The sequence below is a fragment of the Ambystoma mexicanum genome, chromosome 10, assembly GCF_040938575.1.
Source record: "Ambystoma mexicanum isolate Mex_15411 chromosome 10, UKY_AmexF1_1, whole genome shotgun sequence".
NCBI lineage: Eukaryota > Metazoa > Chordata > Amphibia > Caudata > Ambystomatidae > Ambystoma > Ambystoma mexicanum.
The window spans coordinates 738,278,871-738,293,499 of record NC_090932.1 but is presented as its reverse complement, the minus strand read 5'-3'; the positions used below and the strand labels follow the sequence as shown (position 1 = coordinate 738,293,499).

The 14,629-nt window shown below is 41.4% G+C and overlaps 1 protein-coding gene across 2 annotated transcripts in view; it reads right to left on the bottom strand.

The window, feature by feature from the left end:
* Positions 1–14,629, bottom strand: part of TSC22D2 (TSC22 domain family member 2) — a 229,837-nt gene that overhangs the window by 97,680 nt on the left and 117,528 nt on the right. The window contains exon 3 of one of the 2 annotated variants that reach the window (XR_011276074.1): positions 9,967–10,124. The exons of the other annotated variant lie outside the window; for it this stretch is intronic. The gene's annotated coding sequence lies outside the window, so the exon portion shown is untranslated. The remainder of the gene's footprint in view (positions 1–9,966; positions 10,125–14,629) is intronic. 2 annotated transcript variants of the gene reach the window in all.

The following is a 14,629-nucleotide window of genomic DNA, read 5'->3' as shown; positions in this document are numbered from 1 at the left end:
CAAAATAGCAGCCGCCAGATTTCAAGACAGAGGCTATTGCAAGGTGACCATCAGCAGGGCCTATGATAAAAGCTCCAGTCAAAATAGAAATTAGATTCTAATCAGAAATGTCATCCAGACCCTGAAACAAAAAAAAAAAAAAGTCAAAATGCATTAGATTATGACTTTAACGAAGGAGCTTTTGAAAGGAGATACATTTTACAAAAATATTGGCATCCGAGGACACAGATATAAGTCACCATATACATCTCAATGCCAGCATTATGTAAAAAAATAAATAAAAAAATAAATCAGGAACGATTCAATCCAAATTGTAGTCAAGCCTGTTCCAATCAACCAAGGCCCCTACCACCACCAGCTGGCTGAGGTATCAATTGCCAGGATTTTCTACTTGCTGAAATGCAAAGCATGTTGCTTTATACAATTACTTGTTCCCGCAATCTGTGGTATATTGGCAAACAAGGTGAAATTTCAATCTTGCAGCACCTCAGAGCAATAAAAAAATAAAATAAGGACATGGTTTATCCACTTGCAAAGCACTTTGAGGAAATACATCAAGGGAACATCTCATTGGTCAAGTACTTTGCCATTGACAACATCTGAGTACACCCGAGGAGGTAATACGGAAGCCAAATTTAGACGGCCTGAATGCCGCTATACTGTAGATACATTACTAAATCACTGAACGGCCACAACAAAGATGAAGAGGCTGATCAGTTCAGTGACTGGAAGGGATGTAGGATACCCCTAACCCTGCAGCATCGAACTTGTTTGCCAAAAGAATTCAGTGAAGGGGAAAGGGGAGGGGGGAGATGAGTTCCAAGAACAAGAGCCCTGCCAACCAGTAAGGTATCACAAGAATCCAAGATGCTCCCCTGTGTTATTTGAGGATCAGCAGACTAAAGGCAGAATGCATACATCCCGCTTCCATTCTTGAAGTGTACAAGCATCATTGCGTTCTGAAAAGTTAAACAGATCAACAGACAGGAACACCCTTTACGGAAAAAGCAGGTTGGCTACCTTGGGGTGGAGATTCCACTTGTTATTGTCACAGGCGGCCCTGCAGAGAAAAACCGCTTCCTCGTTGCACTTTTCAAAAAGGTGCAAAGTCTTGAGGGATATAGTCTGCCAGAGTAGACTACCACATTTCGCTGTGAGATGGGCCAACTGCTGTGACTTGGTGCTCTTCTGGAGTCAGTGTCGGTCATGATCTGAATGACATGCCCTGGAATGTTGGGTAGGAAAGCTTTCAGCTTAAACCTGTCCCCTGCCATAAAACAAACCTTCAGATCCTTGGATGCATTGTGAGAATCCACCATGCAGTCACTTGCTACAACAAAGCAGACCCGATATGCACCAGCATAATTTTGGACAACTCTAAGAGAAGGTGAAGGTTGAAGTGAGATGTCAAGGATTGTTCTGCGGATAGGTGGGATTTACAATGAAACAGTAGTTGACACCAGTGGGAAGGGGTTCCTTCACCTCCGACAGTTCAAGAAATGTTTAAATCTCGGTAGGACATGCAGGGAGTGGCACTGCTAGAGCTGTGGGCATAGTTCGAGACTGGGAAGGCAGAAGATCTACCTCAACAAAGGACCCACAAAACTTCAATTTGGAATAACAATGACCCTCACTGTTGTGGAATGAGGGTGTACCATCCTGTTATTGCTTGGACTTTACCCCAGAGGCAGAGAAAGCTCTGATGAAAACCCTTTAGGGGGTCAATGCTACCACTTTCTCAGTTTCCCAAAGGGCCATGGGTCATGCTGCCTAGATGTACTCTACTGAAAACCCTTCGAAGGAGCGAATACTTTGCTTCTCCTGGTTGGATAGGGATTTGGAGGGATTTTTTTTAGAATGGCAAAGTACTTAGCAGCTGTGTGCTGTCATTATTGAGCTCATCTGTGACCAAATTGATAAGGCTAATATCATTAAAGAAGGAATCCAGAATCGTCTCCAGCCTGATCTTTAACCCCGATTCCCCACATCCATGCCAATATGCATGCCTTTGCTGCCAAGTCAATGATTCAAAGACTACTGCATGCGCTCCTGGGCCACCCAGCTAGCTTCTGCGAGCCACGCAAAGAAATAAAGTGTTTAGCCCGTATCAGTAACTGTTCAAATTCAGCAAGCTCCCTCCAGAGCTACTGGTTTGTCATGGGCAAGGTTACCCACCTCAGTTGGTGTGGCATTTTGATAACCTTCTACCCACAGCTTCAAGCAGCCTAGTCTCCTTCACCACCACAAGAGGTGGAGAACGCTCTGGGCAAGTCTTGCAGTACAGGGGAGTTGCAGCGACCACCAAGGAGAGGTTGCATGGTTGGACAAGACTCAGATCGCAATGGCCCATCTCATCCACACTTCTGCTGAACGCCTGAACAGTGTGTGACTTCTGCCACAATCTTTACCTCCGTCTTCAACAGGACCTCTCCTGCCCTCCAGAGCCCTGGTTCATCTTGAGGCGTCCCTGGAAGGGGTATGACAATTAACTCCAGAATGCCCATAACTCGCATGGCTTGCCCTCAGTGACGAGGTAAGCTCGCCCGCTTGACTCAGTCATCAGAATCTGGCTTGTCAGCCATCAAGAGCCTGCCAAAACTGGCGTTAGGTGCAATGGTGGAACCAAAGGCGGTTGCAGCAGGTGGTGGATTGGTGGTTGGCCAAGAAAACTCTATACCCTCAGAGGAAATCTGTGGAAAGCCCGAGTGACACAGGAACACCATTGTCTGTTCAGACTACTTGACAGAATGGGTCCCCTACACAGAAGTGCAAAAGCCCACGCCCCCGCCCCCCAAAGACCACAGGTCTTCAGCGTGGGTGGGAGCCTTCAAGGCGGCAGCAGTGGTGCCTTTCCACTGAGTCAGCAAGCTTGAAAACCTGCGAGGAAGAGGCAGTGTCCAACTCCAGTTACTGCCCTTTCTTTGTGGTGTGGTCTCACCAACTTCTACCTATGCGCCTGGGGTCTAGCCTCCTTGGAGGGGGCAAGATGCATCCTTTCCTTCTCCTTAGCCCCATGTGGATAATCTCAAACTCTCTCTTGGTAGAAGGCCCTGTGAAGGGGATATTCCAGAGTTAACCTTCAGCCCTGTGGGTGATGCTTGTAGAACAGTCCCGTTTCAGCCACACCTGGGAGATAAATCAGGACATTACCTGGAAATGCCTGGCTTTAGCCCTCCACGGGAGAATCCTCGCAGGGAGTAAACCGCTTCACCCACGGAGCGGGGAACCGCTGGTTTGACCATGGAAACTTAAGGACTGTTCTGATCCCTTTCAGACAGAGTGCCAGGACAGAGACCCCCGGCTGAGGTGCCGAAATAAGGCATGTTCACCCACTGCATGTCAAGACTTTGCTTCCAGAAAATCTGGAAAAGGCTAGCAGAGAGGAGGTTCTCCCAACAACCTAAGTACTTAGAGGGACCGGATATGTCGCAGGCTAGGTACCAGTACCAGTCCCAGTGAAGAACGGGCCCATTCACCTCGAGCATCGGGAATGAGGGCCCAACTAAGAACTGTCACAGCCCACTCAAACAAGTTTTTACCCGGCATAGGCGGATGGAACCGAAACATGCAGAAAAAGGGTCTGTGGGGTCGGGGGAAGAAGAAAAAAAAAAGAAAACGATAAGTGCAGTATGCCAGATAAAAAGTACAAGAGGGACAAGACTCAGGCAGGGCCTGGAGTGGCATGGATGTATGCACCGCTAAATGTTACAAGTGAGGGAACATTTTCCAAGATTGTGGAGAAGTAGAACCTTAAACTACAGATTACACAATCTTAAATCCATCAGTGCATCCTCCTTGGGAACATCATTTCACTTCACTCCAGCAGCAGTGTGCCAGACAGGGTGCAAAACCTGCACTCTGAACTAACCATTGGCTAGTAATATACAACTCCTGGTGAGTTAGAAATAGTGTGCTGTGTGTAGACCTAGAATTGAAGTAGCGTTGATAGCTGGAAGTTCCCTATACGTATTCAGGAATTTCCCTATTACATATTCAGGCTGAATAAGTTAAGTCGATTACATGTCAGTCACATTTAAATGTATGCAGGTCGCTACTGTACCTAGCAATTTGCCCAAGTCTGGTAACTGCTTGAAGCAGGCACAGAAAATCAGTAAGAAATCCAAACAGATCCACATCAGCAACCGAATATTCCATTTAACTATGCACTAGTTTACAATTAAGGTTGGTGTTTTGTAAAGCACAACCATGCAATGACATCCTTTTAACAGACAGGCCTTTAAATAACTTGTTAGGGGATTTTTTCAGAGACTCTCAGCACAGTTCAGGTGATTTTGTGCCTTTTCCAAGACTGGGGTAAGGGCTTGTAAAAGACGGGAGCCTGCTCTAGGTACTTCAAGGACTTAGCTTGTGGCACTACAAAGATCATTTGGACTTATTTTCAAAGGGTAGATCTGGAGCATGTCTAGTGGGATCTTGTTATGGGCAGTGGAGGCAAGATAGAAAAAAGGAGTTAATTGCATGGGGCGGGGGTGATTTTTTGAGAAGGCGGGCCTTCAGAGAACATTTATCTGCGGCAACACTAGTTGGAAGGCTTTTTGTAAATCATTCCAGTATTTTAACTGAGTTATATCTGAAGGATTTAGGCCCCACCCCAGACCCTCTGGGGATTGCACACAAGATCCTCAGATCTTAGTTATGGTGCATCCTAGTGAGAAAGTACAGCCTAGGTTTGGTGAGGAATGGCCGTAGTATGTACATAACAGGTCAGATAGAGCGGATTGCAATATTTGATCAGCAGCCAACATGAGACTGAGGCTTTATGTGATAGCATGTCTTGGAGCCCCGAAACAATCTAGCCAAAAGGTTCTGGACCAAGCAGAGTTGGTGGGTGGATAATTTGTTCAGGCCTATGTTAAGACCACTACAATAGCCCGAATTAGAAAAAAAGTTAAGTGGCACCTCTTGCCCCAATGTAATGTGTCCAAAACAGACTGACTTTTAGACACACAAGTTGTAAATGAAGATAAAAATCTCTTGCTCTGGCACAGGATCTCATTACAGGAACTTCGGTTTAGAGAGACCTTATCCTTTAAGAGTATGTAAGCCTAACTTCCACAGTTTATAGTACACCGATTAGGGCTGGGCCATATATAGAGTTTGAGATATCAATCGATATAGAGTGAGTCAATATTGTTAACATGGAGCTATAGACACATTACATACACAATGTTTTATTTAAATTTTGATATTTACACAGCTTTGTGCATTCTCAAACAGGAACGCTATATTGCATTTTATTTTACTCAATTTCTTATTTTGAGACATCTATGCAGACGGTTTACAACTGAGCATTTAACCCACAAACCATAGCGAGATATACATCGTATATCGCCATTTAACCCAAAAATATCGACCTATGACTTTGTCCACTTCCCCAGCCTAAAACTGAAGACTCTTTACGAGCTCGTAAATATGTGGCAGATGTCTTGGAAGGTTGGTTCTGGCAGACCAATCACTGGACAAGTTCTTTCCTTTAAAATTGGCCAATTGAATTTTTACAAGGTTATTGGACACAGCTTATGTATAACCGAATACGATTGGCTGATGGAGTAGAGTATCCGTCACCATTAGGGGATCCTACCCTCAGATTATGAAGTGTGGGTAGGCTATGGAGCCATTTCATCCTCTTGAAGGATGATGCCAACCTGTACTGGGACCAGAAAAAACCTGAAAACAGAGTATTGCTTCACCCATATGAGCAGCTTGGGACGAGGGGGCACACTGGCTGAAAAATAAACACTATTTTATAGGTAGGCACTTCAACCTATTTTTTGAGTCAATCAATCTTCGGGCTAGTTCCTTCCACAGCCCAGCACACCAAGGGAATCTAGCTTCCAAAACTGCCATTATTTAAAAATAAATACATTTTTAAAACCGTATGGACATAAAAGGGCTCTTATATGGCTCAAATTGTTACTGTGAAGATGTTTCAATATCAGCTTAATACACCACTGTAGTGGAATATAGAAAAAGCACAAATATTTTGCATGGTGTCAAAGCATTGAGGAAAACTCACCAATTGCCAAAACACAATTTTGGCCAGAGGGAATTGCAGTGGTTAATGGCATCCAAGATTACTGTAGAGTAGTACCATGAGAAATTTAAAACGTACCAAGCAAGGTTTTTAAAGACGCAAGGGCCTAGTCCAATAACATTTGCACGCAGGTTTGCAAAAACAGACTTGAAAATCCTCAAGTTATCATTTCCACAGGGCCAACTTAGTACATTCCCTGGGACATATCACTTCCATGAGTGCAAGATTGATTTTTTTTTCCCAAAGATGCGCTTACAGAAAGACTTCTTTGCAAGGGTTCTCCATTGGTGATTTTACTACATTTAGTAGGCTGCCTTTGGTAAAGAAGAGGCTGAGGAAATAGATCGAATCAAACTTTAGTTCGCCCCAGCTGTCAACTGGCTATTGTTTAAGGTAATAATTGTTTTTAATTTCCTTTCCTCATGTTTTACTCTAGCAAGATCATGTGGCAGTTTCCATTTCCACAATTGCCTCTCCAGGTGCCCTGCCGTTGTCAGCCTGAAAATTGGGCAATGCAGATGCTCAGTTTCAGAACAAGAAACATGTCTTTATAAGGCTTGAATGTCCTTGGCTCTTTAAGCATCATTCCAGTTCCGTTGCATCTAAACGATTATACCCATAACAAAACAGGGCACTACCTTAAGTCATAGATTAAGCACTCTTACAGAAATTCTACTTTAAGGGGTTGAGGAGAAACATTTTACTCTCAGAATTTAGGGCCAGGACAAGTGTCTTAATTTCAGAATCTGTATAATGACAGAATAAAAAAAACGAATGCAGTGTTCGATTTTCGCTGCATGCAAATTCAGAACGGAAAAATATTTCAAATAGATATCCAATTATAGTGAAGGGGAGCAGGGGCGTCCCCCGTGACCTAAACAAAGTAAAAACATTTTTTTAAAAAAGGACCCTTCAGCACTGGTTCCCATGGTGAAGAGAACCGGCGTTGAAGAGGAATAGAGTTGGTCGGCAGCACACGGCGAAGTGTGCCACCATAAGGTAAGTAAGGGGGTGGAGGGGTGCGGGATAAGGTAAGTAAGGGGGTGCGGATTTTCAGAATTATGAGAAACAAAAAAAAGAAAAGTTCTCCCTCAGACATTTCTCATTCGATCTGATCTCTCAACTTCAGAAACGTTTCTTGGCACAAAGGTCTTACTACAAAATTCACATCAGGGTTCTCTGAAACATCAGACAGATCCTGTAAATTCTACAGGTCGAGAAACTCCCGCCAAACTATGGCTAGTGTACATGCTCAACTGGAAGTTGAAGGAATGGATCCTGAACTAAAGCGAGGAACAACTCTGATCATTGTATGGAATTACTCTGATTAATACATCGTTCACCTAAACTTTTAATTCAGGCTTTAAAGTTCACAGCATTGTATGTATATGGTCAACTACAATGTGGCCCTGATAATACTCCACCTAATCAGACTAGCCCAATATTCTTTTTAAAAAAACTCAATGCTTAGTAGAGAATGTTCATGTTTGATACAAGTACAAATTAACATGTCTACCATAGTAAAGGAATGAACTCCATGTAGGTCAATGGCTATTAAGGACAGCTGTTTCAAGAAGAATTATTTGCCAATTCTTGGCCTTCCGTGTGCAGGAAGGTTACAAGGTTCCACTTATACAATAAAATGAAAAATAAAATGAAAACGGCTATGCCATAATTCAAGGCCATAACGCTGCATGGAACAAAAGGCATCAAAGATCTCATTGGTTACATCACTTCTGTGTTTGGAAGCCTGTTGGTCCCCCTTATGCATGCCCTACACAAATTCTTGCAACAAAGGAACTACTGGACCTCACCACAATTGCATATCTGGCCACAAGTTCATTGCCAACAATATATGCTAAATTGCCATATGTTACTAAGTTTCAAAGAAATCGGCAAAACTAGCTTCGATATTGCCAAACTACTTTCCAGTGACAACTACAAACTGAAGGACACTAAAAAGGCTCCTTCCTCAGTGTGCACCAGTTGGAAGATTAGAAACCATTTACAGCCAATGTACAGGAAAATAATAAACATCTTGATACAATTATCAATGTTGCAAAAAAAGCCAGAAAAGCAAATTTAATATAAATCCTAAATATCACATTTTCAAAGGTGAAGTAAGGATGCATGTATAAATAGCACTTACACATACATCACAAGAATATGTAAACACAAAATCCTCCCCGAAGAACAATTTTGGCCTATGAAGTCACCAAGTAAGTATTTCATTTTCGGACTAAATCAATGTGGCGTTCTGCTTTTCAATCATTAGAAGCAAGGTTTTAGACTTTACAAAAAAATGTGTATAGCCTGTACTTTTCCTGTACCAGCTCCTACAGCGCATTCATCTGGTTTTGTATTCACTACAACAGTTACTCTGCTTTTACTACATACTCTGAAAAGTCAAACGCAAGGGGACAGCACAAAAAGCAATTAATCGTTCAAAACTGCAAGTCATAGTTCTTTCTTGACGAACTTTTAGAGTTTGAAATGAGTCAACAGTGACAGCAAAAATCAAAAGGGTCATAATGCATGAATGGGGATGTATTTCCTATTAAAATGTTAATTGAAAGCGTCAGAGTTCGGGTTAATGTCAAGAAAGGAACAAAACTGCTGATACTTACTCTGATAGCCGCTTTGTATTGGGAAGCTCCAAAGCAGTTATAAACAGTGCAATAAAATGGTTTGCAAACCAAGTTGTCGATGTAGCTCTTGAGAGCCTGGGGGAGCATAATTAAGCCTCCAAACTGGCGCTACAGCAACACTAAAGCAAAGCAGCGAAAAGGTAATGGGTAGCATTACTCCTCAAAAACATACAAAATGAAAGTCTAAGAACTTAGAAATTATGCATGCACACTGAAAAGAAATTAAACCCAAAATAAAAATTGCATTTCCGTAAAAGGAAGGTTTTACCAAACACAGCCACAGCCTTCTTTTAACCAGCACATTATGATGTAGCAATTCTTTTGCCATGCCCAAAAAGGAGCAACCACGCACAAATTATTTTTTTAAATGTCTACTCAACGCCGTTACCTAATGGTATTTCCCGATTTAGGTATCACGATATTCGTCGACTCTTGCGACTGGCTAGGGGTGCCAATGGTCCTGCATTTCAGTGCACGAGGTGCACAGAATAATGAAAGCAAGAAACAGATCACGGAACAAACTGTAAAACCTACCTTTTAAAATCTCCATAGTGCAGCTTCACAGCACAATCATGCTGCAACATAAGTAAAACCAAGTACAGATTCAGAAATAAGGGGCACCTGACATCTCACTACAGCTGGCATTCATAGTGAGAAACGTAGGCAAACTATGAAAACCAATATGAAAAACATTTACGAGATACATAAGAAACGGTTAGGAACCCACGCTGCCCTCTGCCCCCCACACAAACTGGTGCAATTAATGTGGCTTCTTAGAAGGGACAATAATGGGAAGCAAAGTCTTGTTTGTAAATGAAAAGGAGTTGGGCGTGTAAAAGAATGTCATTAATAGAAGGAACAAACAGGCAACCATACAGCTCACAAGTTGTGAAAACCTATATGGAGCGCAGACTTTCTGCCCTAAAGAGCGTACAATCTAGTTGTGATAATATTGTATACAAGCCTCATAATTGTTTACAAACTTACCGAGGCTGGCAAGCGGATGTAAAAATAAACTGATAAAATGTCACCTCCAGGTGGTTCATTTTTCAACCAACGCGAAACAGAAGTAAACCTTTACAGAATCCAAGGGTTAAATAGAAATCAATGTGCTTAAAGTTGCCTTCAGAAAAAAAGCTTTCAAAGCCAGGACCTCTGGACAGTGTAGAATATACAATACTTTAATTTGGTCATGAACTAATGCATGTTAAACCAGCAAAGCATAAAAACAGGAGAAAAAAAATCTGATCCATTTTGTCTTACCAACTGTTTCATCTGATGACACCCTTGCGGACAACTTTCAGTCCTGAGTGGCTAGAATAACCCTCCAACCATGTAAGGGCATCAACTTTAGACTTTCTCCGTTCGAACAACATTAGTTCACATTCCTCCTCCGATGCTGAACTCTAAAAAATAAAATTCTAGCAAAGAATTACTTTTAGTAAATAGCTGTTCAAATAAAACATTTCTTTAAAATAATTTGGTGAAAACATTTACACTACAAAACGTCCAAATATAATTGACAACACTAAATATAATAAAAGAACTAGAAACTACATACACAAGCTTAGCAAATAGGTATTTTATGCAATACCTTCACCATCACAGCAATTACTTCAGGAAGACAAGTCCTGCTCCAGAAACGGGCATTCTTCCGGAACGCTAAAATGAGCTTTGTTTGCCTCCTCCAATGGTATAAGGTTAACGTACCAAAAACGGCGTTGAAACTAGAAACGTTAATTGTTATAAACTTGATCGCATAAAGTCAATCACAATTCGGTGTAAGGAAAATGTAGTCACAATAGTAATGGGTGTAGAAAATAGTGAACCGTGGTCAAGTCAATACAGGCCCAATTAAGTCTCTACATACAAATCATTCTTGAAAAGCTTGCACAAGGGTCCGTTAATGAAGGAATGCACTGTCTGGATAACATATCAGCCAATTAAGCACATTTTAAAATTAACACAAGGTGGCCCAGAGCAATTCTGTACAAAGGGCCAATATTGTACAGCATACCACTTACCCTGCCTACCATGTTCTCAGGAAAGGCTTTAAATACCATTTAAAAAAAACTTCAAGGGTAGACTTATCTGAAGAAAGCTCATTTGACCCGCACTCAAGCCGCAGGCAGCTTTGCACCAACGAAGCCCAGTGCTGCATTTGGCAGACCAAGTCATTTCAAATCACGTAGGAAAATCCACTCAAGCCTTAGTTTTTCATTGACGGCATATTTTATTTTCCCAATGAAGCAAAAAGGAGGCGCCTGCCAGATGTATTTCAACCAGATCTGCAGGAGTTTCTTGAACAGTAGTCATTCAAGCATAAACATGCCAATATCCAGGTGACATGAGGGCGACTAAAAATAAATGCCCTAGTCAAAGGGGAGGATATTTAACCAGAAATAAAGTGTGGAACATTCTAGCAGAGGACTAGTGAATAATCTCAAAAAGTTAAGGTTTAGGGGATGGCCCCAATATTCTGGAGAAAATAAAAATAGGAAAAACACGTTTGCACTTGGAATACATACATGTACAAAAATATGCAAAAGCACATCAAACTGCATTCTGACAAACCCAGTAAATTTGGTGGCTCCGACTTCCAGTGGATAAGAACAAGTTTCACATGAGGAAACAAAAAACAAGTTATTTCCCACAACTTTACTTACACATACAAAAAACAAACAGTTAGGATTTTGAAGCCTGATCAGCATAAGTAAACAGAACCTTCACAAAGCTACAAGAAACTGAGGTCCTGGGGTATTCCGCTGGGCCTATTACCCATTTTGATTAATCTCAATTCGAAAATTCAGATGGGGAGGGGAGTAAGGCAAGGAAACAGATTAGCCCTGTGTCTTTTTAACCTCTACCTGTCGGATGTTGGTCGGGTTTTATCCATAAGTGCTCTGGCCAGTCCGGAGACTGGCTATAGCACTAGATCATGGCTGGCATACACGGACAATATAGTTATATTGGACTATACGCCTGTAGGTTTGCAGCGAAAGCTTGATGCTTTTAGCCAATATGCAGATTAACTATAAACCCCTCTAAATCAAATGTAGTTCGATTCCATTAGCGAGGGAAACTATTGGCAAATGAATGGAACATCAGTTCCTGTGGTCACAGAGTTAAAATACCTGAGAACTATGCTCACCGCGAGTTCCTCCGTGGTCCCTTTTGTGGAGAGATTGGAGTGTTGCGGACCAGCTTTTCCCCCAAATGAAGAGACTAAGTGCTCGATACTGCAGGTGCTCTACTTCCCTTGATCCGATTCTATACCTGTAAAGGAGACACCAAAAATCTTGTATGGCCTGGAGATAGATCTGCATGCATGGTTTGTAGATTGGGTGAGCATGGGGGTAAAGAGCCCCTGGGCTTATCCTTAAACGAGTGGGATAGCGCAATAATTGAACACACTATGTCCAGTTCTAGCCCAGTCGTGGTCCACGGTTGCTTTCTTAGCGGCCACTGGGTTTTCTTTATTGATTTCGGACAATATCTTATTTACAATGTCCCGACTCTGGGTCAGTACAGAGGGTGCCTCCAACTGTAGATGTAAAGCTAGATCTTCATACATAGTACCTTTCTTGTACTAATGTCTATAGTAAATAATGAGCCTGCTATCCAAATGCACTGCTAAAGATGTTAAACCCAACTCATAACACACTAAAACCTTGTGTGTGTCACCTTATCTTTTTAAATTTGGCTTTGGAGCCTTTTTAAAAATGTATATTCGGCATGCTCTGTGCCTTTCGAGGTTTAGAGTGGGGGAGCTCGAAAATTTAACGCAAGACTATGCAGATGATGTTACGATTATCCTTGGCAACCCTGAAAGGTGGTGGGAGGTGTACCATTTTGAGAAATATAAATATGATGAGGTTGGCAGACTCAGGTTACAAAATAAACTGGCAAAAAACTGGTATTTCCAGTACGGAATACCCCTGTACGGAACCAGTTGATGGACTGGAACTGCACATGGGAAAATTAGTGTGTGAAATATTTAGAGGTATATCTCACTAGAGACAAAAGACATGGCTGGGTTTAATCTGGATAGAATCATACTCACTCTTTGGCGGGATATTTGTAAATGGGGAAGGCTTTCATTATCTTTTTGGGCTAAGATTAATGCCATCAAAATGGTTCTCTTGCCTAAAGTCTTATACATCATCCAGTCACTTCCATTAAGATTCACCAAGAAGGTTTTGGGTCGAGTAGATCAAGTTTTTCAAGATTTTCTGTGGGTTATTGGGAAAAGACCCAAGATACCAAGGTGTCTTATGATTCAAAGTGTTCATAATGGAGGGTTTGGTGTCCCAGTTCTGCATAATTACTATAAAGGTTTTTTGACAAACAAATCGGCTATTTATTTTTCTACAAATTAGTTGGGGACTCCCCTTTGGGCTCGGATTGAAAAATACAAAATGAGACCTTTTTTCCTTAAACGTCTGTATTCTTTCGGTAGGGTACCGAAACAAGTCATGAATTTACAAACAGTATTATCTATTCAAAGGATGCGGTCACTTCATTAATTTGTTGTTAAGAACATGGTTAATTGAAAGACGAAATATGATGATCACTCCTCTGATACAAAGACCCGAGAGATGCGATTTTATTGTGGCCGCTCCCCATAAAGTGTCAGTTTTTTAAAACTCTTTCCGGTGGCGAGTCATTCAGTCGATTCTTGGGATAACTTGAGACTTGAATGGTCTAATGAGTTAGGAGTAGATTTGTCTTTGAAAGAATGGGAAAACATATGGAGAGTCCCAATAAAAGCAAAAGTGGACCTGAATTTACGCTACATCCAGCAGAGAATTTATTTTAGGACGTCTTTATTGGACTCCAGATACAATGTATAGATTTGGCCTGAGTGATAGTGATAAGTGTTGGGGTTGTTTGAAGGAAAGGGGTACCATGTTACATATGTTGTGGGATTGCACAAAGGGGAATGGCTATTGGAATGATGTTCTAGATAGGATTGACAGTGTGGAATATTGCTTTTCCAAGAGCACCTTTGCCTGTACTTTTGAAATCCCCAAATTGTGTTCAACATTTGGATTGTGACGTGTTGGGTCACTAAAGTTCTTCTGGTGGCTGCTAGACAAATTGTGCACGTCTGGAAAACAAGGAAAAAGCCATGCGTTGAAAAATGGCTAGTACATGTGCAGCTCCTTTCTTGTTTTTAGAAGATCAAATTTGGCAAATTGCATAGAGATGACGCTTATAATGACCAATGGAGTGTTTTTAATGCATTTTATGTTTCATATTTGGCCGGAGTTTGGTTACTTATGTTTTATTTCCTTAAGAGCGCGTGAAGGGGGGGTTGAGGGTGGGGGTAGTGCTGTGTTGTGTCTTGTGTTGGTCTGTGTATTATTGGTATTTTTGACAATATTGTATCAAAGTACTGTTTAACATTCTAAAAATCCTGTGTATATTCTTGTTTATGCAATCTGTTTTTGATTTTATTATAAAGTATCATGCTGATTACCTATCCATTATTTTGTTGCATTGAAATTTGTTATCCTGAAATATAACTTTGTTGTTATTTAATTGTTCCTTAAAAGTTAGAGGTTAACAAAAAAAGAAATGAGGAAATGGCCAAGACAACCTTGTTAAGCATGCTCCATTTGTTGGGGTAGTTTAACCATTATTCAGCATTTGAAGTTAAGTAGATTCCTCCTCCAACTTACCCAATCATTTAATATTTTAGAGGGTGGGGTGGAGATTGCCAACATTGTATGCATTAATTGTTGGGGCAATTGGTGACAACCAGGGGAGAATGGGCATCACCTTGAATTATAAGAGGTTATTACTGAGAATTCAGACTCTTAATTATCATGCTGAAGCCAAAATTAAAGTGCTCTCTTCAGAGGTGTCATTGATCTTTTATCAGCTGTTTGATTATTCTTCCATTTCCCTATAGTCAATGAAT